The sequence below is a fragment of the Apteryx rowi genome, unplaced genomic scaffold (genome assembly GCF_003343035.1).
Source record: "Apteryx rowi isolate R43461 unplaced genomic scaffold, aptRow1 scaffold_625, whole genome shotgun sequence".
NCBI lineage: Eukaryota > Metazoa > Chordata > Aves > Apterygiformes > Apterygidae > Apteryx > Apteryx rowi.
Genome location: NW_020450900.1, coordinates 196,195 through 220,234, shown reverse-complemented (window position 1 = coordinate 220,234; position 24,040 = coordinate 196,195). Strand labels below are relative to the sequence as shown.

Here is a 24,040-nt window from a genome sequence, read left to right as displayed (position 1 = left end):
TTTCCTCACATCGTTGAATTATCATTAACTCCAGTGAGTTTTCTGGATTTATGCAAGTGTGTCTGACATATTCTAACACTACTTGTTATTTTGACAACTTTAAAGAGCCCTGATTGCAGATGAGGACCTTCTTATGCTAGGTGGCATGCAAACAGAAAGCAGAAGAGACGGTCCATCCTCCCTTCAGATAAAGTCTGACCTAATTCAGGCTAATCCTGGAAAGGGCAAGTACTGCTGAAAGCTCTTAGCGAGCCTCGAGAGGAACAAGACACAGGAGAGCTTTGTGTGATATTTCGGCATAAGTCGAAGCATAGTCATGCATTAGCTCAGTGTTGGTGCAACTAGCCACTGAACATTCAGCCTCAGCTTCATGCCTTCGGATGTTTGATTTTGGTTTTCTGTTGGAGAAACATCAGACAAAATACCAGGTTTATCACACAATTCCTCTTAAAGAAACAAAAAATCCCCAGAGCACAAACTCTTGGCCTACCACTAGGTTTTGCCTGAATGCAGATATTGTAGACCTTTCCTCGGCAGTTAGAAGAGGGAATCTTTCTTAGCTTCCTGTTGTTGTAATCACTGTATGAAGATGAATGAGCAGATTTTGTGCTCTGGTTTCAGTTACTGTGGCAATCCTGCAAGGTTATGGAGGGCACAAAGGTCTGAGTATCACTTTAGAAATATGAGACCTTAAAATAAATAGGGAAAGTCCAAGGATTAAGGTCATGATTTTGCTGTGCACTTGAATGTGAGACCCTCTAGCCTTGATACTGAGTCTGCCATGCTATTAGAGTTGTGGTGTCACTACGTCATTCCTAAGGATGTATGCAAGAAAAGAAATTCAGGGGTTTGTCAATTTGTGAGTAACAATGGAGTAAAAAAGTCAATGCTACAGTTGCAGCAGTCAGACTATTTTTTATTTATACTACTATTGTGATAATCTTAGATATCAGATACATTTTATACAGTGAAAAAGGTCAATACTGACAATTACAAAGAAAACTAGAGCACTGACGTTATTCTGCTTTGACTTGTTTTTATCACTTTTTGGTGTTCTATAAGAAAAATACTTCATATTGGAAAACTTAAAAAAAAAAAAAAAGAGAATATGCATGTTTAAATATCTTAATATGTCATTGAGATCCTAGGAATGTCCAGGAGTGGTACGTGGGAGGTCAGCTCCAGAAAGGACAGGATAAGCTCAGGAATGACCTTAAATGATCATTCCATAGAAATGTTTCATCAGTGACTGAACTGAGGACAAACAGAAGCAAAGAGAGGTCATCTGGGCTGCTTGTATGGCCTTGAAACACTTAGGACTCATTTTAACAAGCTCAGATTGGTGTTCTTATTTTTATTTTTTAACTAGTATTCAAGAACTGACTTAAGCACTATAAGGAGTTCTGAAAGTATCATCTGCAACAGTCTATCTGGAGTGGCACAGGACAGTCAAGCCTGGGGTAGTAATGTTTTGTCAAGACACTGAGTGTGGGCATGACCCTTATTGGTTTGGGTGAAATAAATCATCAGCTCTTCTGAGTGTCACTGTTTTGGTGCCAGGGATCTTTGCCAAACTGTGTTGATATGGAGTTGTATCTTTTGCCACCTTTCCCTGAATTACGTCAGGAAAGTTTTGCAACATAGATTTGATCTGTTTCATTGGAAATAGAAGTAAAAATGCTTTTTTTTTCAGGCTTATTCTGTAACTGGTAGACACATAAGTAAAAGAGAACAAGTCTGTACTTACTTTTATCTTGCTACTTTTCATTGAAGCAATGAGTCCTAGCAGCAGGCATAGAGACCTGAACATTTCTTGTTTTTTGTTCATATTCTTGGTATTTATTTGCTGTGTGGCCAAATCAGGGCACTTCTCTTTGCCTCTCTTTCTCAATATGTGAAATGGAGGTAGTGCTGCCTTGTGATTTGAGGTGTCTGGGAAATGCCTTTATGAGCTAAATCCCCATGGAGTTTCAGAAACCTAAAGGAGGCAGTATCACTGTGACTTAGTTGGGAACAGTCCTGGTTTGGTCTGGGTATGTGTCAGCAGAAAACTTGACCTCAGGAGGGTGAGTCTGAAATCGTGACTTTTCTACTAGTGATGATAACGCTATGAAATACTAGCAAAAATCTGCATTGTTGAAAGGGCTGCACTCTTGATGTAATCGTCAGTGTAACTGTCTTGTGGTTGTTCCTGTGGTAGTTACAGATCTGAAAGGAAATGAGGAAATGTGGTTGTGAAAGAACTGTTGACCAGAGCACCAGGAGATGATGGCCCTCTTTTCTGTAGGAAAACAAGCATTGACTGTTTTCTTTAAAGATTTGAAAGAAGATATATTCAACTTCAAAGGAAGTTCTTGAAAGACTGGCTCAATTATACCAGCTTCTCGTCAGTCACACCCAAACTTGCCCTCTGGGCAGCAGAGTTTGGGCAGTCTGTTTATAGTCCCACCACCTCCATTTTAGTAAGACTGTAAGAGATACTGGAAAGATAGCTATACCTGCCGGTAATATCTGCACTGTGGGAAATTTTCTCTCTGCCAGAATGGAGGCTTTTAAGCTCCTATACTATTGCTCTTCTTCCTCTGTGATGTAAAAGAAACAGAGTATATCTGAATAGCTCCACTTCGTACTTATATGCAGACTGTATGTTTTTTAAACTAAYTTAGCAGCAAAAACAGATCAGACAAAATCTTTGCAAAAAAAAAAAGATTTCTCCCAGTGGGGCAAATATCAGCAGGCTGTTTTATATTGTATTATATTTTAAAAGGTACTTTAGGGCTTTGATCTAACATTAAATGCTCCTTGAAAACTAAAAATTGAGAGTGCCGTGTTTACTGGAGTTCAGTTAGCAAAATTCAGTAGATATTGTCAATAAGAATGGAGAGAAATTTAGGAAGTGAGGGAGGGAAAATAAAGGAAATTAAGAAACTGAGCCTTAAAGAAAAAAGCGAGTAAGGGAGATTAACAACAAGCAAGTGAGGATCCATTAGCCGCTGAGATGTCTATTTGATATTAACTTTTCCCTTGCATAATTACAAGAGCTATCATGCTGGGAGGATAGTGTCCTCACAAGTACTTTTTTATAGTCCTCCATTCACCATGCACACCCTGCAAAAAATCTGTAGCAGAGCTTTTGCTGAGTAGGCACTGGTTGATGTAACTGCTATACTCTCAGTTTTTCTTTGGATGGTGCTTGCAGTAGGATGGGGTCTGCAGAGAACTGATTCTTATTTCAAGGAATTAAATTGTAGTTGAAAATTGTCTCAGTTTTAACTGATTGTGATTTGCAGACTTCCACTGACCACACTTGGCTGACTGCACGGCTCCCAGAATGTTTCTTAACATATCAGAAACTTGTGCTGACGCAGAATGGGTCAGAGCTTCCTCTTCGCTGTTACTACATCACATGAGAGATGATGATCCATTGCACCATTCAGTGGAAGCTGATGGCTTCTCCTGGGGGCTGCTGCAGATCTATCTTCAGGAGTTAGTCCCAGAGTTACTCTGGAGCTGTACCAGTATGACAGATCAGAGCTCTGCTTGATATTTCTGTCTTTGGAGAAATGGCAAGACTTTGTTCCTTATCAAGTTTGACTGAATCGCCTTAGGGTGGTATGGGCTGGTGCCTACCCTTTTATCTCACTGAAGAGGGAGGAGGGGGAGGTCGAATGTCACTGAACATAGGGCTCCTGTTTAAGAAACCAGAGCACAAATGGGAATTAGACTCAGGGAAAAAGCTGGAAAGAGAAAGTCRTTTTAATGCTAATGCTCTGGCTTCTCCCCAGGATGTCCTCATTGCTCTGACTGAAGCACTGTCAGTTCTTTTAAAACAGAGACCGACATCTCGCTAGTGTTGCCCTTGCTCCCAAAAATGTGTTGTTCAAATTCTGATCTTAAGTGGGAGGGGCATTAGAGATCTTTTTCCTGCTGTGTTTTTCCCCCTATATATGTTCAGACTGCTGCTTGGAGGGAGGAAGGGTGATAGCAATTTGGAAGGTTGTCTTCTTGAAGCTGGGGTGTGCAAAACGTGCTGATGCTGTGCTTGGGAGAAAATTTCAGTGTGACAAGGGATAGGATATGAATAGGGATTAGATAACTAGAATTTTAGAGAGGGTAAGCAAGAAACTTCAAAGTTAGTGCCAGGAGGGAGCGTAAGTCTTCAGAATAAAGAACAAGGAAGAGGGAATACTTGCAAAGAGAGGGTGACTGGAGGAGAGAGCCATTGGTGTAGAAGTAGAATTTGTGATTATTGATCCAACATAATTTTGGGGAGTAAGGGAAGGCAAAACCCTCTGCTGACTAAGACTCTGCTTGGAAAGACGTACACAGGCTCAGCAGTTGGGTGATTTGTCTCACAGTCACTATGGGGTCTAAAGGAAAAGCTGGACTATGTATCTGCTACTATTTGACCAGTGTTTAAACTACATAGCTGTATTTAAAACATAATCATTAACATCAGTGACCAAGTTTTATAATCTAGATTTGTACAAAGGTCAGGAACTACCCTGTCTTCCAAATTCCTGATTTCTGCATCAGGTATTATTTATGTTTCTGTTTCAGAGCTGCAGTTGGTACTTTAAATATATAGCCTATGCACTTGCTGTTCAGGTGTGTGCGAACTTTTCCCACCTTATTGCAGTGCTTAGGAGTCTTTTGCTTCTTATTCTTTCTTCCTGACTGATGGTATTGGAAGGTTTTCTCCCTTCCTCCACCACTTACATGCAAGTTAGCTGATCTGATCTGAATGCTTAAAGCCTGGTCAGGGCAGTTCTTTCTCAGGATTGCTGTACCACAGTGTGATCTAGCCACAACTCAGACCCCTGCTTTAGACCATAAGAGCTCTCTCAAACCAAAGGAATCCCTCCGTAAAGGCAGTTCTAGTATTTGGATATCTTCCTCCTTCAGAGGACAGCCCAGGACCCTTTGTTTCTTTGACATTTCATTGAACAAATATGCCAGTGCATTTAAAAACCTTAACAAATATTATTTTTCTTGGACATTTGCAAGACACGTTGATGAATGAACATATGGTTGAAGTTCTAGTTATATTAAACTGTTTCAGCGTGAAGTGCTTATGAGCAATGTGGCTGTAAAGTTAGTGGTGAAGCTATGGAACAAACTTGCAGCCAGAGTAGGTGAATTCAGAATGCAGCCTGCTCTGAACCTCTGTAAAGCATTCCTTTCTGAAGAGATGTCTGCTGTATGAACAATCCTCATGCACTAACGTTCATCTTTCTACCCAGAAAAGGGAATAGCCAATTTGGAAACAAATTAATCCTAAGCACTTTTCTCCTTCACTATTTATTAACATATAAAATCCCTGAGCTGGCTCCAAAATAGAATTTTTACCCAGAAGGGAGGGTAAGTGCCAAAGATTCAGTGGACTTCTGCCACTCTTGTTGTATGCAGAAGATGACTGTGGTCAGTAGTGCAGAAATGTAAGAGCTGCATTTTGACGTGGTGGATTTAGAGTTGGGGGTGGGGGCTAAATCTCTAATGAAGTCCCCATCACTATGGGCATTTGTATTAACGAAAAAGGAAGAAAGAGATACATAATTACCAGACAGTTACAGTTTAAAATGGAAAATAATTTCCAACCTGTTATCTTTCAGTTACTTTGTAGCGGTGTGGGTTCCCTACTCCACTATTAGACACCACACCTGTGCCTTGTGGGTGTAAGTGGGTAATAAAAATGAAGCATTAGAAATTCACATTGAATAAGCTGATAACTCCTACTCCACTGGATTAGCTTTACTTAAATACCTTCTTTTAACATTATACTGTGGCTAACATTTTGTTTGGGTAGTCGTGGAGTTTTTCCCTGCTAACTGGGCTAGTCAGGAGCTAAGTGATGGACTACTGTGTACAGAGCCACATTAAAGGGTTGATCATAGTTGTGGTTACTACCTATAGGGAGTAAGGGCTTGGAGACATAGTCGTGACTGTCTTCACTGCCATGCTCTCCCCTGCTGTTATGGTCTGGCTAGTTGTGTGTGAGGCACTATGTCTCAGCTCTTAAAACATTGCTCCCCTATCTTGTTGTGGGTATTCCCTTTAGGTTTCCATGGTTTTGCAGTGCTGTCTTCCCCAAGAGCTAGTGATCATATGCCTTGCCACTGTTGAAATGCCACAATCCACTGAAAATCAGAATAGCTTTTTTTCCCTTGTCCATCTCACCCAAGCCCCCGTGTTCTTCTTCCCATATGCATGAGATTGTTTCTTTGTTTCAGTGATAAGGCCTTCATAATAATGTTCTGGTTTTCATTTTAACCCATTGGGACCTACCATAAAAAGGGAATCATAAATAATTAAGATTGTTGATTGTTTGCTAACATGTAACACTGTCAGAATAGCCCTTCCTATCAATCAGAAGGCATCTGGGGCTGTCTGTCTTTAGGTCTAACCCAACACTGTATTACTCACTCCTGTCTCACTAGAGGGTTTATCACTGATGGTTGTAAAGTGCTTTGATGGTAAAAGGCTCTAGGTATTTATGAGATATGGGTATGAATATTATACTCGGAATTCATAAATCATCTGTGGATGCATTGCACTATTTATTTCCTAATGAAAGTGCAAATACATTTCCTGTATGATGGTAGCATAACTGGTAAGGGGGTAAAAGCGAAATAAGGAAGCTTGCCAGGAACTCACGAGTCCAGAGGTTGTTGAGCCACCCATTGTACAATGTAAGTTGATGCCCGTTTTGGATGTGCAGATTGAATATGTCCTTCCACGAACAGATTTGTGGAACATAAACCAACAAAATATAAATATCAAGATGAGCTAGTACTACAGCCTTTCCAGCAAAGTAACAATCAGTTGCTTGGCCTTTCAACAGGAGATGTGTGCAAGCAGCATGGTATGCTGTATGAAGTTTCAGAAATGAAGTTGGTGTGTAACTGAGGCTGGGAAGTGGGCTAGGGATGAATAGCCTGTGACTGCAAAAGGTCAGTGTGATTTCATGTGTCTTTGGAGGCCTGGGGGTGCTTGAACTTCACTTTGGGCTCAACTCATTATGTAGGAGAGAAGACTGCTGGAAAGAACAATTATTGATCCTAATTTCTTCCAGAACTTAAAGGTTTTGAGAAGTTTAGTCATTCATACAAATGTTTGTAAGTTTTTTGAGGAGAAAACTGCATACCCTTTTGAAGGAATTGGGGAGGGATCAAATGCAATGACATATAGTGTTTGGCATTCGACTGTGCCTTAAGGCATTGCCAGACAGTCAGGGATGCTACAGAGGCCAAACGATGTTGAAAAAATTCCCTGGAGTTGGAGACATCTCTGCAACATTTTCTGTTGTGCAGGAAGGTAGGAATAACAGTAACTGACTTCTGTCTTACAATGGCAGCAAATGACAACAACCCTTTACACTCATACAGTGGTGCTGGGTTGGAGCTGAAAGCAAAGGCAAGTCGTTCATTCCTCATCCGCTGCTGTTCACTTAGAGGTGATCTGCACTCAGTCCTGTATAACCTGCTAACCAGGGTCTTGGTTCTGCCCTATGGAAGGGGAATACATCTAAATCACAGTCTAGGACCCAGGGACTGGCTAGCAGAGATGTCTGCAGGACTGTACTGTGTTCCACTCTGACAAGGTGATAAATGGCCACTGAAGGCCGAGTGTGCTACCTTTCTAGCTCTTAGTGTCTGCAGAGAGAGAACTGTGTTCATTGAGCTTCTCATGTCATGCTTGTTCTATATAACGATGCTGGATAATCAGCTGTTCAAAGTCATCTGGACTGGTTTATGTAAGTAGGATGTCACCTCTGGGCTAATTTTGCCAATTATCTAATTGTTTTGTGCCACTGATAGCACTAGCTAAGAGATGTTTCTGTAGCCCTTACTCACTTGGGTAGGTTTTATTTACTTTATAGCTATACTTCCTTTATTTTACTGCACCTTGTTAGGATGCAAATGAGCTGTCTGTGGGGCCTGGACAAAAAGCTTCTGGAGGGCTTTCCTGGGTCATAGTTTTGAACATGGGGATCAACAGCTTTGTCATGAGAAAGATGATTACCTCTAGCTTGCAGAAAAGTCCTTGGTTTTCTTTCCTTATAACCTTGCTTAACCCACCAGCTGCACATGAAAGTCTTCCTTTCTGATTTATCTCTTCTGGCTCTCAGCCATGCTCCTGAGAGCCAAAGTGAAAATGATTCACAGTCCAGATGTGATGGTAGCTCTCCAAGGGATTCTGCTGCCCTGTTGCAAAAAGGGATTGGGTTTATGGGTAGTTTTAGGTAACCTGGTGATGTTGGTCTCAGAAGTCCTTACTGGCTTGCTATTTTTTCTGTCTGGGATTTGGATTATCCTGCAGTGCCTGCGTCAGCTCAAGCCTATTATTGGTTACAAAACATAGCCCCCTACAGGAGCCTCACTTAAATGTTGTTTTGAACGTTCTTCATCTTTGGACTTGGTCCACAATTTACCAATATATTATGGAAACTATGCATATATAAATTTGATAATATCTAATGCAGTAGAATAAATGCTGATTTCAAGACTGGCCAATAGTCCAGATATGGAAGATCTGGTATTGAGGTAGCAGTGTAGCAGAGGAAAGGGTTCCTCCTGGCAAAAGTGGTTACAGTGTAATAATGACATGCAGAACACCAATGCACAGGCTCTTACTGGAACAAAAAACAAGGTAGGAAACGATAATTAAGATTAAGATAACTTCCTTCTCATAAAGTATTGTGTTTACCCTGACAAGATTCTTTTTCTATCCACAATGCAAAGATTTTGCTGTTGCTACTGACTTTACCTGGAAAGTGCCCAGATATGATAACAAGCAGCCTGATGAAATTTAAGATGGATATACTCTTAGATACTTGATGCTTTACTTATGATGTTGAAATACTGATAAGGTGTATAGTCACTATGTACTGTTCTTATTTGTGAACCTGTTCAGTCAGGATAAAATGCTACTAGTTGCATGCTTCTAAGCTATGCAGAGATCTTTTGATTAAACATCACTCCTTAATCTTTCTGAATGTCATGTCCACTATGTACTTTCAGATGTTGTACATATAAACGAGAATATTCCCCACTGTGTTGGTTATTTGACAAGCCTGGATATTAGTTGAGCATTTTTTTCTTTCCATTCAACCCAAGTATTCTGACTGCTTGTGAAATCTGTAGCAAGTCTAGTATTACGAAATGCATGTAGCTTTCTAAATAAGTCTACTTCAAATGCAGGCACACAAACCATATATGAATAAAACAATTAAAGGAACCTGAAAATCTTCAAGTTGGGATCATGTTGAAAATGAATGTTTCATGACAACCTTGAAACAGCATATGAGTTCTAAGCTTATTTCTAATATTTGCAAACAGGAAGGAAAATTACTAATCCTGACTTATCTGTCACAAGCAAGTGCTTTTCTATGACCTGAAGGACTAAAATAAAATGCATTTGTTTGCTTGTTTTGGAAAAGAATCAAGTTTCTGTTTGGAAGGAAGCAGACCAGAAATGTGACTCCTGCAGGAGAAAGGGGAATTTAAGAGGGCTTAAAAAAACCCCCCAGTTCTCCCCATTGACCTCAACTTCTCTCCTTTGGCCTTCTCCCACCTTCCAAGAAAAAAATGGCCCTAATCTGAGGTTTTATAAAGGAACACTTTCCATTACGCAGAAGCTGGAACACTTTTGTGCCAGAAAATTACTGAAAGAAGGAACAAATGTGCATTGAGCTGAACAAGAGTGTCTAAGGAAGAAGAACAAACTCTCTTTTAAGTAGGGATTTAAGCTAGATTTGGAGTCGTTGGTTCAATGGGGAAATGTGAAAAAAAATTGGAGGAGATCTTCTTTTTACCAGACCTTACTGTGTTGATAGCAGTGGGTATCTTGTCTTAGATTTCAGTGGAAGTAGGACTGAGATTATCAGACTAACCTGTCTGAGATCCTGAGAATCTCTGAACATCATAACTTAGCTTGTTCCTATTTGATTGGGAGTCTTTTGTAAAGAATTTTGATGCAGCAAAATAATTATATAAATCTTTGAATTAGAGTGCTATACTTATCTGAAAGATGCAAGTAACTTCCTATGAATTTGAAACAATATTTTTGACATTTCACTATGCATTTGTTTTATTTCTTGAGGATGATTACATAGTTAATTAGTTAGGCAGTTGTGACCTCAAATGAATCAAAACCATGAAAACAAAAAAAGTATCTAGAGTTCTGCTTCCCAAAATCTAGACTGCTCTTTTTCTAACTAGAGGTGCTACCCAATTTGATGAGAAGGCCCTTTTATGTTTGCATGCTTTGTAAAGAAGTCTCTGCTCTGGAGGACAGTGCTGCTACTCCAGAACTGGCCTGTGTTTGTAATCCCATATCCTGTGTGCAGTTTGTGTTGGCATCCATTCCAATATTCAGTGCTATCACTGGAAACCTTTCCTTTGATGTAAGCTGATCATAGATCAGATAAGTGAAAGAGGAGAGGCTCTACCAAAGAAATGGTGAGTGTCTGTCTTTGACCCTAAATAGAAAGACAAGCAAATATTCTTGTTGGTAGTGAATGGGCCATGGCTTCAAAATACTAGAGCGGAAATCCTGGTTCTACAAAACAGTCTATGACCTTAAGCAAGGTCATGTGTGTGCTGGACCTCCTCCTCTGTGAAATATGGATGATGGTGGATAATAGGGAACTATATCTCAGGTTTTATGAATTGAGAATCCCTAATATCCAATGTTGTTAGAAGTTGTGGTGTTGGTACCATCAAGCCAGACAAAAAGCAAACTGAACATCCTTTGATGATTTGTATTCAGCATATGAGAATGCAGGGGAATGTCTTACAAAAGATTTCTGAAAAGAATGGAAAATCTATTTTGCTATCCCAACAACTTAAAAACTAAAGCAGGAAAATTGCTAGTAGGACATAACCTACTAGGCAGACAGAAATTCAAATGTTAATTACTGTATTTTCTGTCTCACAGCTGACTTGCTTCTATGCATGTATATATTGTGTGTGTGCATGCTTGTGTGTGTAAGGAACATTAGAACATACGGGCTTAATATGGGAGAAACATCTATATTGGCTGTGTCAGTGGAAAAGTTTAGTAACAATTCTTTGAGAAGTATTTTTTTATGTCATGGAGAGTTTGGATACTTGAAGTCAGATTGTCAGAGAAACCTAGGTCAAACCAATTTGCAGTGATGCTATAAAACTCTGCGTAAATCCTTTTTGGATGCTGAAGGAAATCTGTTACTTGCACTTTAAAACATGTAAGCACTCTTAAGGTCTGCATGAGTTTAAAATCTTATAGTACAAAGGGTAGATATAACTAGGAATGTGGAAAACCAGTGCCATCTTACTGTAAGTAAAACCTCACTAAATAGCAATAGATTTAAGTAGCACACTACACCCGTTGTGAATTATTTATATCCTAATCTAAATTCTGTTGAAGTTAGTGCAAAGACTTTCATCAACTCCAGTAGAAGTTGGATGAGACTATTGGCTAACACCAGTGTGTTCGTGTGCATAGATTATCACACTAAAGGAATGCTAAAAATTGATCCTGACTTATTAGTTACCATAATGATAATGAGAAGACCATTGCTGTAAATGGGCTGTGTTGGACTTGTTGAAAAAGGTTGAAGATGATTTCCTAATTCCTTTCCTTTTTGTGTTTCCATATTTCATAATTCTTATAAAATTAACTCATCAGAGATTTCTTTGTAGTTAGCGATCCTATGCTATAGTAGGTGATAACAAATTTCAGGGAGCATTTGTTGTCAAGTTTTGTCTGGGTAGATTTTCCTGAAGTTCAGGAAGATGTAGTTTTTACTTCATGTTCTAAATAGCATTGCTGGATGCTGTCAAATTTTTGTTGCATTCTATGCAAGAGTGGGCTGAATTCTCATGACAGGAAGAACTCTTTCTGCATGGGGCAAAACCATGTCCTCCACTGCTTTCTAGGAATGTGACCGAGATCCTTTCATCCCTGTGAAAGCAAGATATCTGATAACTCGGCATAGTTTGTGACTGCTCTAGGGTTTATAGCCTAGAGTTTGATAGGGTTTTTTTTCTGCACCTAGTGGAGTAGATATAGTTGAGAAGAAGTGACATTCTACAAGCCTTTTAATAGAAAAAGAGAACACTGAGTATACTGAATGAAAATGAAGTCCTATTTCTAAAAGCTAAAACACACCTTTTGGCTTTAGCAGCTATCACTGATGTTTCATGATGAGCCTGTGCTTGGTGAGAGGACTTGCTGCAGGATGTGCCTGGTAACATTACTTTCTTTTCTGCTCCTGTTCAAAGGGTATAGAGAAAGTGTAGACCATGTATACTTACCTACAAGAGTGTGCTGAAGCCAGATCTGCGAAGATAATGTGCCAGTTGAAGGCAGAGTAGAACTGTGCCATGGCAGAGAATTTAATATAATGAGAAAATTACAGAGCAGTTGCTATGAGGGGAAAAATGCTATCCCACTTTCTGGAGAAGTTGCTAGCTCTTGGATTGTTTTTCTTTAGCCATTTTGTTAACAGCTAATCTCTAAACTGTTAACTAAAGGTTACCTCTGTATTGTATTGCCTGTAAGCTGCTATGTTCTTTTCTGTGAAGAAAGCAGAGGGAATTTTGCTTAGGCTCTCTTAAAATATGAAAGAGTGTATGCAAGATGCACATTTGCCATTTCCTTTGGTGGCAAAACCAGGAGGAGAAGTAAAAGGATGCAGATCCTTTTACCGCAGATCCTTTTACTGCAGRTCCTATTACCACATCTGAGATTTCTTAAACAACTGGAAAGTTTGGGGGTTAGCAGGAAGACATGCTGGGAACTAGCCAATACACATTCTTCTCTTACTAGAAAGAGCAGTTAGGCAAGATGCAGTTAACCTTATAGGTGTGCAGTTAGTGACCTAAACACGAAAACAAGTAAGCAAAACCTTAGATGTCTGTGCTTATTAGATAATTTTCAGTTTGCCATAACTCAGTCAAGCCAAACTGATTTTGCTGTGTTCCTCAGTGATTTGTGCCAAATAATGTATTTCAACTCCAAATAATTTCAGCTGCAAGTCTATTTTAGTCATGGTATTTTTTTCTAGCTCTCCACACTAATCCCCTTGGTCCTTATTCTCCACAGTCACTTTTGGGCAAATAAAAGTAGAGAAAAATATCTACCCAAAATGTGTGGTTTTGAAGTTCGGTCAGCAAATCCTCTTATAATGGAAACTGCAACTTTAACTACAGCAGAACCTGCTGTCACACAGGTGAGGTGGGAATGTGAATTCAGTTTGATGTTCACTCATCACCTACGTGACCAGGCAAATGGACCGTATTTCTCCATGACCTTGGGGTGAGCATTGCCACCTGTTGCCCTTTTTACACAAAAGCAATGTGTGCCAGCAAGAGCAAGTACTGACCTCGCAATAGAGAAGCAAACAGAGCCCAGTAGGGCACTGAAGTGCCCTCGTAGAGCAATCTGTTTTAGAGTACAAAAAATGCTTTTGACTGACACAAGAACCCTATTCTTTACATGTTGTCGTCTCTGGTAAGAGCACTTGTCTGCTGGCTTTCCAAATGCTGCCTCAGAGGTGTCCGCATCCACAAGTACTGTTACCATGACCAGATATTTCAGGCAGTGTTGGCTGCTCTTTCAGGGAGCATAAATTAATATCACTATTTRAAATGGATCAATCTTATGAGTTCTCTTTAATCATCTTTATGATACTGATTAACATAAAATAACAAATCATGAATGGGGGGGTCAAATAGGAAAAGAAATTGTAAAATGTCTATAAATCTTGAAGTAAAATACTGCTTTTAGTTTAGCTAATCTAAACTTGCATTTGGCTTAATCAAGTTTAAACCTAAATAATTGTTACTTTAAACTTTAAGTTTTAATCTGAACTGAAAGTCATTGCTTCCTTCACCCACCTTATTGGTCTCTTAATTTCTTACCCCCTAACTCTGTTTCTCTCTTCAGCCAGGGAGATTATGTATATGCTGCATATTCCTTGTGAAAAATGTATCTAAATAGTGACCCAGCTTCTGGCTCGTCATTTATTTTCAGAGGTACTATACAACTCTGTGAACAGGTTTTAGCCTTTTATAAAACAATGATTTTACTGGGTTGTGTGGTGGCATCTAGGGCTTCTAGAATTGGTTGGTGAGTCCTACTTCTGCTTCCTAATTGAGATCATGAAGTTTGATAGAGGCAAGGGCCATCATCCTTACTGATTCTTTCAATAAAAAGCAAGACTTTATTATCATAAGAGTATCATAAAATGAAAAAAGTTTACTACTATGGAGAAAACCTAGTTAGCATTTTGAGGTGATGCTATGCAAACTAATCAAGAGGAATAAAAGATCACTGTGCAGAAAACAGAGAAGCAGAGATGAAACAAGTGGTTGCTAAGAAATAAAAGAATAAGTAAAAACCAAGTAAGTGCCTTTTCTTGTAGTTTAATATGGACCAAATAAATGACAAAAACAGTAGTTTTGAGAGCCAGTTACTTCCTTGTCATCAGGTGACTGTGAGGGATGTGTGGGTCAAGAGAGGTAGGGAAATAAGTTTAGGAATGAGAGAAAAGAAAACAGGGGGACATGGTGGGCATTGTAGAAAACTAATGTGAAGGAATGCTGTGTGAGTAGGAGTGATAATCTGTTGACCAGTTTAAAATAGGCTATTGATATGGTACCATTGCAATATGGTGGTACTTGTAGACAAGCAAATTAATGTTAAGCCAGTCCTGCTTCTCATTTGGTTTAAACTTCTTTCAGTGTGAAGTTTGACATGCCCCTACCCCCCAGAAGGTGACATTAGCTTCTTTTAGTTGGGAAAACTGATAGAGCTGGAAAATTGGGAAACTCCTGCAAGCCGTGTGGGAGAGCAACTGGCAGGGGTGAGTGCGCTCCTGTGCGGGGCAGAGGCTCCTGCACTGCACCAGGGCTCCCTCTGTGCAGGCTGGGCCATGACTTGACGTGAGGAGGTGCAGAGTGGCAGTGATGGCAGAAATGACCAGCGCTATGAAAGCGGAGCATGTGATAAAGTGAGGTCTCCAAGGTGGGGAGTTGGGGCCCTGGTTGAGAAGGAAGTGTCATAGGTAGGACAGTAGTGCAGGCCAGGGAAGCTCCAGGTTGGAAGTGCATGGCTTGACCACTCATGCTGTTCATCAGTGGGGACAGGGAACCTTCATTTCAAAAAACTACTCAGTGTCCCATCTCTAAATCTTGCTTGGGTCCAGGCACTAGGCCAAACTCCACGTTATCCGGTGCTTACTGGCAAGGAAACCGTGCCAGTAATTAGTAGTTGTTTTATGTAGACAACTGGATATATGATCAACACATAATTTGATTAATGGTGGTTCATGAGGACATAGACAAGCCAAACGTGCTTATTTTCTGCTTATTAATAATATTTTACCAAGAAAAGGCATATTTAGCCTATTTTTCATGTCAGTTCCCTATGCAGGGGGTTCTGAATAGGGAGGTTTGTTATTCAAAAGCCAGACCTATTTGTTTTACTGTGCAGCTAACTTGGTGAATCATACCAACAGAGTGAGGAGAGTGGATTTGTTTCTACCCATTTCAAGAGGCAATCCATGCAGGTAATTTATGATGAAGGGCCTTGACAAGATGTTCTTTTAATCCCTGGATATCAGCTTTTATTCCAAACAAAGAAATAGCTTACTTACACCCCATGAAAGTATTCCACAACAGAGTACGTATRTTGGCCATGCTGATCTTATCTGCATTCACAAGCCTTTTGTTAAAAATATTCCCAAGGCTTATCTTCCCCTAGCATTAACCTGTGTGTTGGCTCTAACTCTCATTCTTTCTAAACACAAACTTGTAGTGAAGTGTTAGGGAGTGTGTGACTTCAGTTCTCTAGCAAAGAAGGAATATAAGCTAAAACCTGAGTTATTGCAGCTGCCAACATGAGCATGTTGCACTTAGTCTTCCCTTCCCACAGTTCTCAAGCGCTGGGCCAGGGCAGCCAGTCTTTCCACAGTGTGTTTTGGGAGAGCTCAGCGTGACTGACTTACTTCACACAAGATTTGGAAGGAATTTTTCAGAAGTCCGTGCTTGCTCGTGTGTGGAGCTGTGCCAACTGAGGTGTAGCAACTGAGAATATTCTTGTAGCAAATGGGACAAAATGATAAAATTCAGTGTCTTTTTACACTTGCTGGCTTACGCAGGTGGCTTCTGTGAGTCTTGTCTCTGTGGTGAAGCAGTGCAGCCACTCATCTGCAAGGCCTGCTGTCCCGGCATCTCACACTGGCATTTGCAGGCTCCCCTCATTTGGCTTATGGATGTGTACAGATGGGATATAAGGCCATACTTTCAAAACCTTAGTTTTGTTTGCATGCATCATTTAATTATTGTGACATGTATGCTACTTGAAAATGGTAATGACAGAATTTATACATGTGTTCAAGTATGCACGAATGTTTTCTAAGAATGGAGGTTTGCTGAAACTTCTTTTAATGTCAGGCACTAATATAAAATTAAAAGCATTAAGATCACTATACAAGCTCTTCGTCTTTTAGAATGAGCTTGATTCTCATTAGTTCTTTCTCAGTTTGCTTTTTGGCCCCTGTAGGCACTAACATTGAATTGAAGGAGTCTAAATGAATCCTTACAGTTGGTGGAATGCACTATTTGGCTGGCAGGTTTGGGGAAGTGAGAACACTTAGCTTTAGAAATCCTTTAAAAGCAGATATTTCTTACCATGACATGAGGCTGGCTCCTGGGCCTGAACTTGTACTAGTGCACCAATACTCATTGTTGGGTGGAGTTTTAGATATGTGAAGAATGTGAAAACATGCTGTGCATTTGGAGGTCATTTCTAGCAAGTACTCCCAATATACTGTAGTCTTGCATTATTTTGGGCATTGCTGTTAGTTTCTGTATTAAACRTATTGTGGTGAGCTATAAGCTGTACCAAGTAAAACAGCTTACTCCTTTTGGCAGCCAGAAAACGTTATACTCAGGATACATTCCAACTGAAGATAGGGTATTTTATTTCTTGCCACAGATACTTCATTACTCAGAGTTTAAACATAATAAATATTTAACTTCTGAACCTCCTCGCTCTGGTTATCTCTGTGTAATATTTTACTGAATGTTCAGTTAAGCATGCTGAACATCATCAATTTACCTATTTCTATGATGTAGCTTTATACTTTGTAGCGTCTGTTCATTTTAGCAGTAAAGAATGTAACCTTTTATCTCTTTTGTGTGATGCCAATAACTGGCCCTCAGAAAAGTGCACTGAGGAACAGTGACTGGGAAAAGTCAACAAATGAGCATACTCGACTTGTTTGTACTACATTGACAAAAACAAACAGCAAAACATCCTTATGTTTGTGGTTTTGTATAAATGACTGTCAAATTTGAAAAGCTTCATGCTGATTGTTCATATGAAGCAAGTAGCAAACTTATTTCCCCAATGATCTATTTGTTTCATGTTGCTGAATATTCAAATTTCTTTATGTACAGCATGGAGAAGGAAGGGGGGAAAATTCACCATGTAAACAAAAGTTCAGAGTAGGAAACAGGACTTCTGGCAAATGAACTGGCTTTAGTTAGTACGATTTAATCTGGCTGTTGTTTTTATGCTGTTTTTTCCAGTCCTATGTCATTATATAGGTACCTTGTCATTTGAGGAAATAACAYTCTATCAGCCTGACATAAGCGAGCTGAATCAGTTATGTCTGTGTTCTCTTCTTTTTATTTGGACTGAATACTATTTTAATAAGATTCCTCTATCTCCATATTTTCTGTAATTCAAATTGACACTCTAGTGCTGTGGAAATGGTAATTCTTATGTTCTGAGTGTGAACTAGAAGGGGTTTTTGCCCGTTCATACAAMAAAACAAGAAAAAAAATCCTCGAAACCCAACAAAGTAATAGTATGTTTTATATATACGTCTGCTATTTTTAGGTTGGCTTTCTAGTTTTGTTTCCATTTTTTGAAAAAATTTTCCCCCCAAAACTCTCATGTATACACACRTACACACACACACATATGCACGTGCATATATGTATATATATAATTTTTCTTTTCTGTTTTGCAGTAGAAGTTTTGCTAAGGGTTTGTTTTTCTGTTTTTATATACAGAGGATTTCCTACAAATCTTTTCTTCCTGTTTAGGTGTATCATTGTTCAGAAGACCTGCATTTCATGGAACTCATTAAATTCATGGCTTCCTTACTTCTCTCTTCCTGAGTTGAAGAACTATTATAATGAATGTGACCAAAGCATAGGTTAGACTGGTTCTTTGTGAACCTTTATCCAGAACTCTACCAGTGCAGCTCATTTGCGACATCAATCTGTTTGAGTACTGGCTAAATAAATTTGCCTCTCTTACCTTTGGCTCTTTTGTGGCTCTTACCTTTGGAATGTTTGCTTTTGTGCATGATATAATGTGTTACTTCTTGAGATAAAAAGGTACCTATATAATGACATAGAACTGGAAAAAATGGCATAAAAACAGATTAAGTTGTACTAAACAAAYGAGTTCATCTGTTACAAGCCTACTATATCTTATTCTAGACTCTTCTTCACACAGTACCTTTTTTTCCAACTCTAGCTGTCATGTAATCTCAGAGAAACTTAGTTCCCAGTTCCCTGTTTTTTCAATGTATGTCAAGAATACCCAATTGACATGCAACCAGAAACATGTCTCATATTTCTGTAAGAGTGGAGGCCCATTGGTATTGCTGTCAGGGCCAAGAGGTCACCAAAAGGCTTTAATGGCCCTGACCAGCTGCACTGGGGATCCCCACCYGTGCACCCTCTGCCCAGTGACCTGGGTGCTCCATTCAGGCTCTGGCCTGGGCACCCAGACCTGGCCAGAGCTGTCACAGGTGCCACTGCGTCCAGTCCTGTCCCCTGCTGCCCCGCCTTCCTGACTGGTTTTCCTGTGTGGAGCCTGGAGCTATGTTGTAGGCAGCTTGTCTCCAGCCCTGTCTTCTGGATGAGCCCTGGACCTGCATCCCCGCCTTGCCTCCAGTCCTGTTTCTGGTGCCATCTCCTGTCATTCCCTGTTGGGCCCTCTGGATGGACCCTGGCCCTGACCATCACCTTGCCCTGTCCAGGCTGCCTGGCAGTCTTGTCTGGGCTGTCGTCTGCCCTCCCTGCCTCAGTGCTGTGGGTCTGCGCCCTGGCAGGGAGGGCATTGCCTCTGCTGGAGTTACCCATGGCTCCTTGCTTGTTCTCCTGTATGGAACAGCCTCCCTCTTGCTGCTCCCTGGCTATTGCTATCAGGACTTATCCCTTTGTTGAGAGTAAAAAACATCTACAAATGCAAAATAGAAATTATTCCATTCAATTTTTCACTAGAGGGAGGGTTGAAAAGACATAAGTAACTATGTCTGCTCCAGGAATCCAGTAGTTTGTATTTTTTAATTACAATATACACTAGACATTTTAAAGTGCTTCTTTACAAAACATTTCTTTGTTTTTTCTTCTCTTGAGATTCTAAGCAAGTGTAAGCAGATGCAGTTACAGTACAGCAGAAGGCTAGAGAGTTTGTTTTGTATAAAAATTATGCACTTGGGATGGCTCTCAAAGAGGAGAGACTTGATTCAGTACAGTGATGTGCATGCCTCATAAATCAAAGTGAGAAGAGTAAAGCTGAGTGATTGTCTGGCGGGTACTTAATTTCCTTCAGCAATGATAGCTAATGTACATATATAAGAACGCTAATTCAATAACAATATTACTGGGAAAAGCAAATACTAGTATCAAAAATTCTAAATTATCCACACACTCCTGAAGTGGAAATCATCTCTTTTGGATAATCTTCCTATTAACAGGATAATCTTCCTGTTAACATAATGGCCCTAGAGAAAAGAAGGGCCCAGAAGAGCTGGTTCACTTTCAAGGATCACCTCCTCCAAGCTCAAGAATGGCTTATCCCCACATGCAGGAAATGATACAAGGGCATCAAGAGGCCTGCATGGATGAACAAGAAGCTTCTGACTAAACTCAAGCATAGAAAGGAAGTGTGCAAGAGGTGGAAGTAGGGACAAGTGACCAGAGAGAAGTATAGAGACACTGTCTGAGTGTGCAGGGTTGGGGTTAAGAAAGCCAATGCCCATTTAGAGTTGGATCTGGCAAGGGACATGAAGGGCAACAYGAAAGGTTTCTACAAATACATCAGCAGCAAAAGGAAGACAAGGGAAAATGTGGGCTCACTGCTGAATGGGTCAGGGAACCTGATGAAGAGGAAATCATGTCTGACCAACCTGGTAGCCTTCTGTTATGAGATGACTGGCTTGGTGGATGAGGGGACAGCAGTGGATATTGCTTATCTTGACTTTAACAAGGCTTTTGAGACTGTCTCCCATAACATCCTCATAGACAAGTTGATGAAGTGCAGGCTAGATAAGCGGTCAGTGAGGGGGATTGAAAACTGGCTGAATTGCCAGGCTCAGAGTTGTGATCAGCAGCACAAAGTTCAGCTGGAGGCTGGTCACTAGTGATATACCCCAGGGATCGATACTGGGGCCAGTACTGTTTAGCATCTCCTTTCCTGGATGAAGGGACAGGATGCACCATCAGCAAATTTTCAGATGGGAGGAGTGGCTGATAGACCAGATGGTTGCGCTGCCATTCAGAGGGACCTCAACAGGCTGGAGAAATGGGCAGAGAGGATCCTCATGAAGTTCAATACAGGGAAGTGGCGAGTCCTGCACCTGGGGAGGAGTAACCCCAGGCACCAGTACATGCCGGGAGCTGATCTGCTGGAAAGCAGCTCTGCAAAGAAGGAGCTGGGGGTCCTGGTGGACAAGTTGACCATGAGCTAGCAATGTGCCCTTGGGGCAAAGAAGGCCAATGGTATTCTGGGCTGCACTAGAGAGAGTGTTACCAGCAAGTTGAGTYGAGGGAGATGATCCTTTCCCTCTACTCAGCCTTGCTGAAGCCACACCTGGAGTGCTGGGTCCCGTGCTGGGCTCCCCAGTACAAGAGAGATGTGGATATACTGGAGCAAGGTCAGCAAAGAGCCACAAAGATGATTAAGGGACTGGAGCATCCGCCCTAATGAAGAGAAGCTGAGAGAGCTGGGACTGTTTAGCTTGGAGAAGAAAAGGCTCGGAGGGATTTTATTGATGTGTATAAATACCTGATGGGGAGAGTGAGTAAAAAAGATGGAGCTGGGCTCTTAGTGGTGCCCAGCGACAGGACAAGAGGCAATGGGCACAAACTGAAACACAGGAAATTCCATCTGAATATAAGAAAAACCTTTTTTACTGTGCAAGTGGTTGAACACTGGAACAGGTTGCCAAAAGAGGTTGTGGAGTCTGCATCCTTGGAGATACTCAAAACCCAACTGGACATGGTCCTGAGGCACCGTGCTCTTGGTGACCCTGCTCTGCCCAGGGGGGTTGGACTAGATGATCTCCACGGGTCCCTTCCAGTGTCAACGATTCTGTGATTCTGACATTGCACATGCAGCGCAGCATCAGGAAGCCAGAATCTGCTTTTGGATCTCCTTACTTACTTACTTATTTTACTTATTCAATGTACTTAATGAGAGCAGCTTTCTGTAGTGAAATAGGTTTAGAGTGTATATGCCCTGTGTGCAGCTAAAAAGAATTGGTGATATGTCTCCAGTATAATTAAATACGCATATGTAGTTGCTAAAGGGTCCCAGCCCACCCTGATCCACAGGAGCCAGTTTTCTTAACTGCCCTCTGCAAGATAGTATAGCATTGTCATTACGGGTTTTGTGTGCTCCATTTACAGCTCCTTCTTCCCTATGTTCTATATGTTTTTCTAAGTAATTTGATTAAGCCTAGGTCCCCTGTCTCTTCCAATCTGCTGGATAAAGCCAATTTCAGAGTCACGTGGTCCCTGGATGTATAATCAGGTAAATGCCAAGTAGGAATAGAGAGATGATACCTGGCATCGGTGAGATGCATATTCAAATATTACTTAGCTGAGAGGTTTGCACTTTCATGTTGGTGACAGGATTCACAAAAGGGTGCATCCAAGTGAGACACACACACTTTTTAGAAACCCTCCTTCTGGTAGGAGACCAGAGAAAGTCATTCCACTGAAGTTTCTCTGGGAAGGGACTAAAAATGTGATTTGTGGCCTTTGGAAACCCAGATGTGGAGAAGAGTCATGATAATGAAGGATTATTTAGCAGAGTAAACAAACACATAATGAGTTTTGGTGGTTGGCAGATGGAAGCTAGATGTGCTCAGAAAAGGAATTAAGTCAATGGTGCCTGAGATGGTGTATTTCTACATCACTTGATGCCTTCATCCAAAACCATGGATGAATGCAGAAATCACTTGACAAATTCTGGCTATATCTACATCACCATGAAGTGTGGTGCAGTAGGAACAAATTGGCAAAGTGAAACTGTTGCAGAGTAGCTGATGTCCATGTTATCTGTGCTTCCAGGCCTTAATGCAGACAAGCTCTAGCTGTGCTGTGGACACTGTGTCCATTAGCAGCTGCAGTGTGTTAGATACACTCCTGGGTTACATGCTTCCATTTCCTTTTCTGAGAAAGGAATCTATTTTGCATTTCTGAGACCCTCCACAATGTGAACCTGGGTGCAGTTCAGTGGGAACTATCAGGAGATTTCACTTCAAAAGCAGCCGTGCTCTTCCCGTTTACTAAAACATGAGTAGTTCCCTGTTTCCTTTGTTAAAAACTCTGTTTGGTTGGAAGTCCTGAAACTGGCGTACTCCAGTATAATCTGAAGCATGAGGATACAATGGTGGTGTCTGTGAAACAGAAGTCCCTCTGACAATTTAATTAAAAAATATATATATGTGCGTGTGTGTGTGTGTGTGTGTGTGTAAATGAAAGTGTATGGTCTTAAACTGCCCCCCACTTCAAATAACCCAAATAATATCCATGAAACACAGGAGACTCAAAACTGTGCAATGCAAAGTGTACAATATGTGGAACTTTGAGATTTGGGTTGATGATTTACAAATTGAATGGGCTAATGAAGTATATGGCCAAAACAGAACAAACTAAGATAACTATCTGAGGGCAGAGATCATTGAAGTAAGCCCAAGTTCCTCTCTTTTATCAGAATGCCCTGCAAATCTGTGATTCCCTCACAAACAAAATTTAATGGTGATTGAGAGATGATTCTTGTTCCAGTGGATTAAAGGTTTATCACCCTCTTCAAATGCTTTCAAATTGAAGCATAGATCTTTTTATCATATTTATACCAGATGCAGATGCCTTTTGCAAAGCCGTAAGAAAAACTTCCCTTACAAGCTGTCATCTCAGACCCATGAGGTATGAGGAGATGCACCCTCYAGTGAGCACGCTCTTCGTATTATTTGTTTCTGCTTTCTGTGATTTATGTGTGCACACACACAGTGCATCCATCAACCTCAGCAGGGTTTTGTACCAATCACTGCAGCACAGCGTGTGACTGGCAAGGCTGCTTCTCCCATAGACCGGCAGTCCAGGACAGAAGTGCCCTTCCTTAGCTATGATGCTACCTGGCATTGGAGGTAATAGACAAAACTAAATGCTACATATAATGATTTTCTGCATCCTTCAGTATTTCAAAGGCTTACGAGCAAACAAGTATTAGAAGTACAAGGCAACTGGTGAGGATGGCGTTTATTCAGAAGGATCCATGCAGGCTCTCAAGTGACAGCTTTTAAACCTCTGAAGGGAGGTGAAGTGTTTTTATCCTTCTGGGTTCCTCTCCGTCAGTCTCTTAAACAGTATCCGCGAAATTTGCGCCCAGTGCTCTCGGCGGCTCTGAGGCCTCCCTGGGAAGTGTTGGAGTAGCACGTGGTTATGCTTGATGCTTTCCCGCACGGGCTGTGCGCGGTGCCGGTGCCGGTGCGGGTGCCGGTGCGCTGAGCTGGCACAGGAGGCACGTCCTGGCACGGCTCGCGGTAGCGCTGCTGGCGCCCCGGCTTTTGCCCTGGGTGGGGTGGCAGCTTGAGAAGCGCCGTAACCGCGCTGCGCGGCGGAGTTGCGGGTTTTCGGAGGCTACCAAAACGATCCTGGCGTCTGTGCCCGCGCTGCCACTTCTTGCCCCGGCGTCGGCGAGAAAAGGGGGTGAATGTGAGAAAACGTGACAGGAGGGC

At 41.1% G+C, this 24,040-nt stretch overlaps 1 protein-coding gene across 3 annotated transcripts in view; it reads left to right on the top strand.

Annotated features, from left to right (window-relative positions):
* Window positions 1-6,862: 6,862 nt before the first annotated feature.
* Window positions 6,863-24,040, top strand: part of ACSL1 (acyl-CoA synthetase long chain family member 1) — a 63,651-nt gene continuing 46,473 nt past the window's right edge. For 2 of the 3 annotated variants that reach the window (XM_026084082.1, XM_026084079.1), the window contains exon 1: window positions 6,863-6,950. The gene's annotated coding sequence lies outside the window, so the exon portion shown is untranslated. The remainder of the gene's footprint in view (window positions 6,951-24,040) is intronic. The other variant, XM_026084081.1, reaches the window with a different exon arrangement.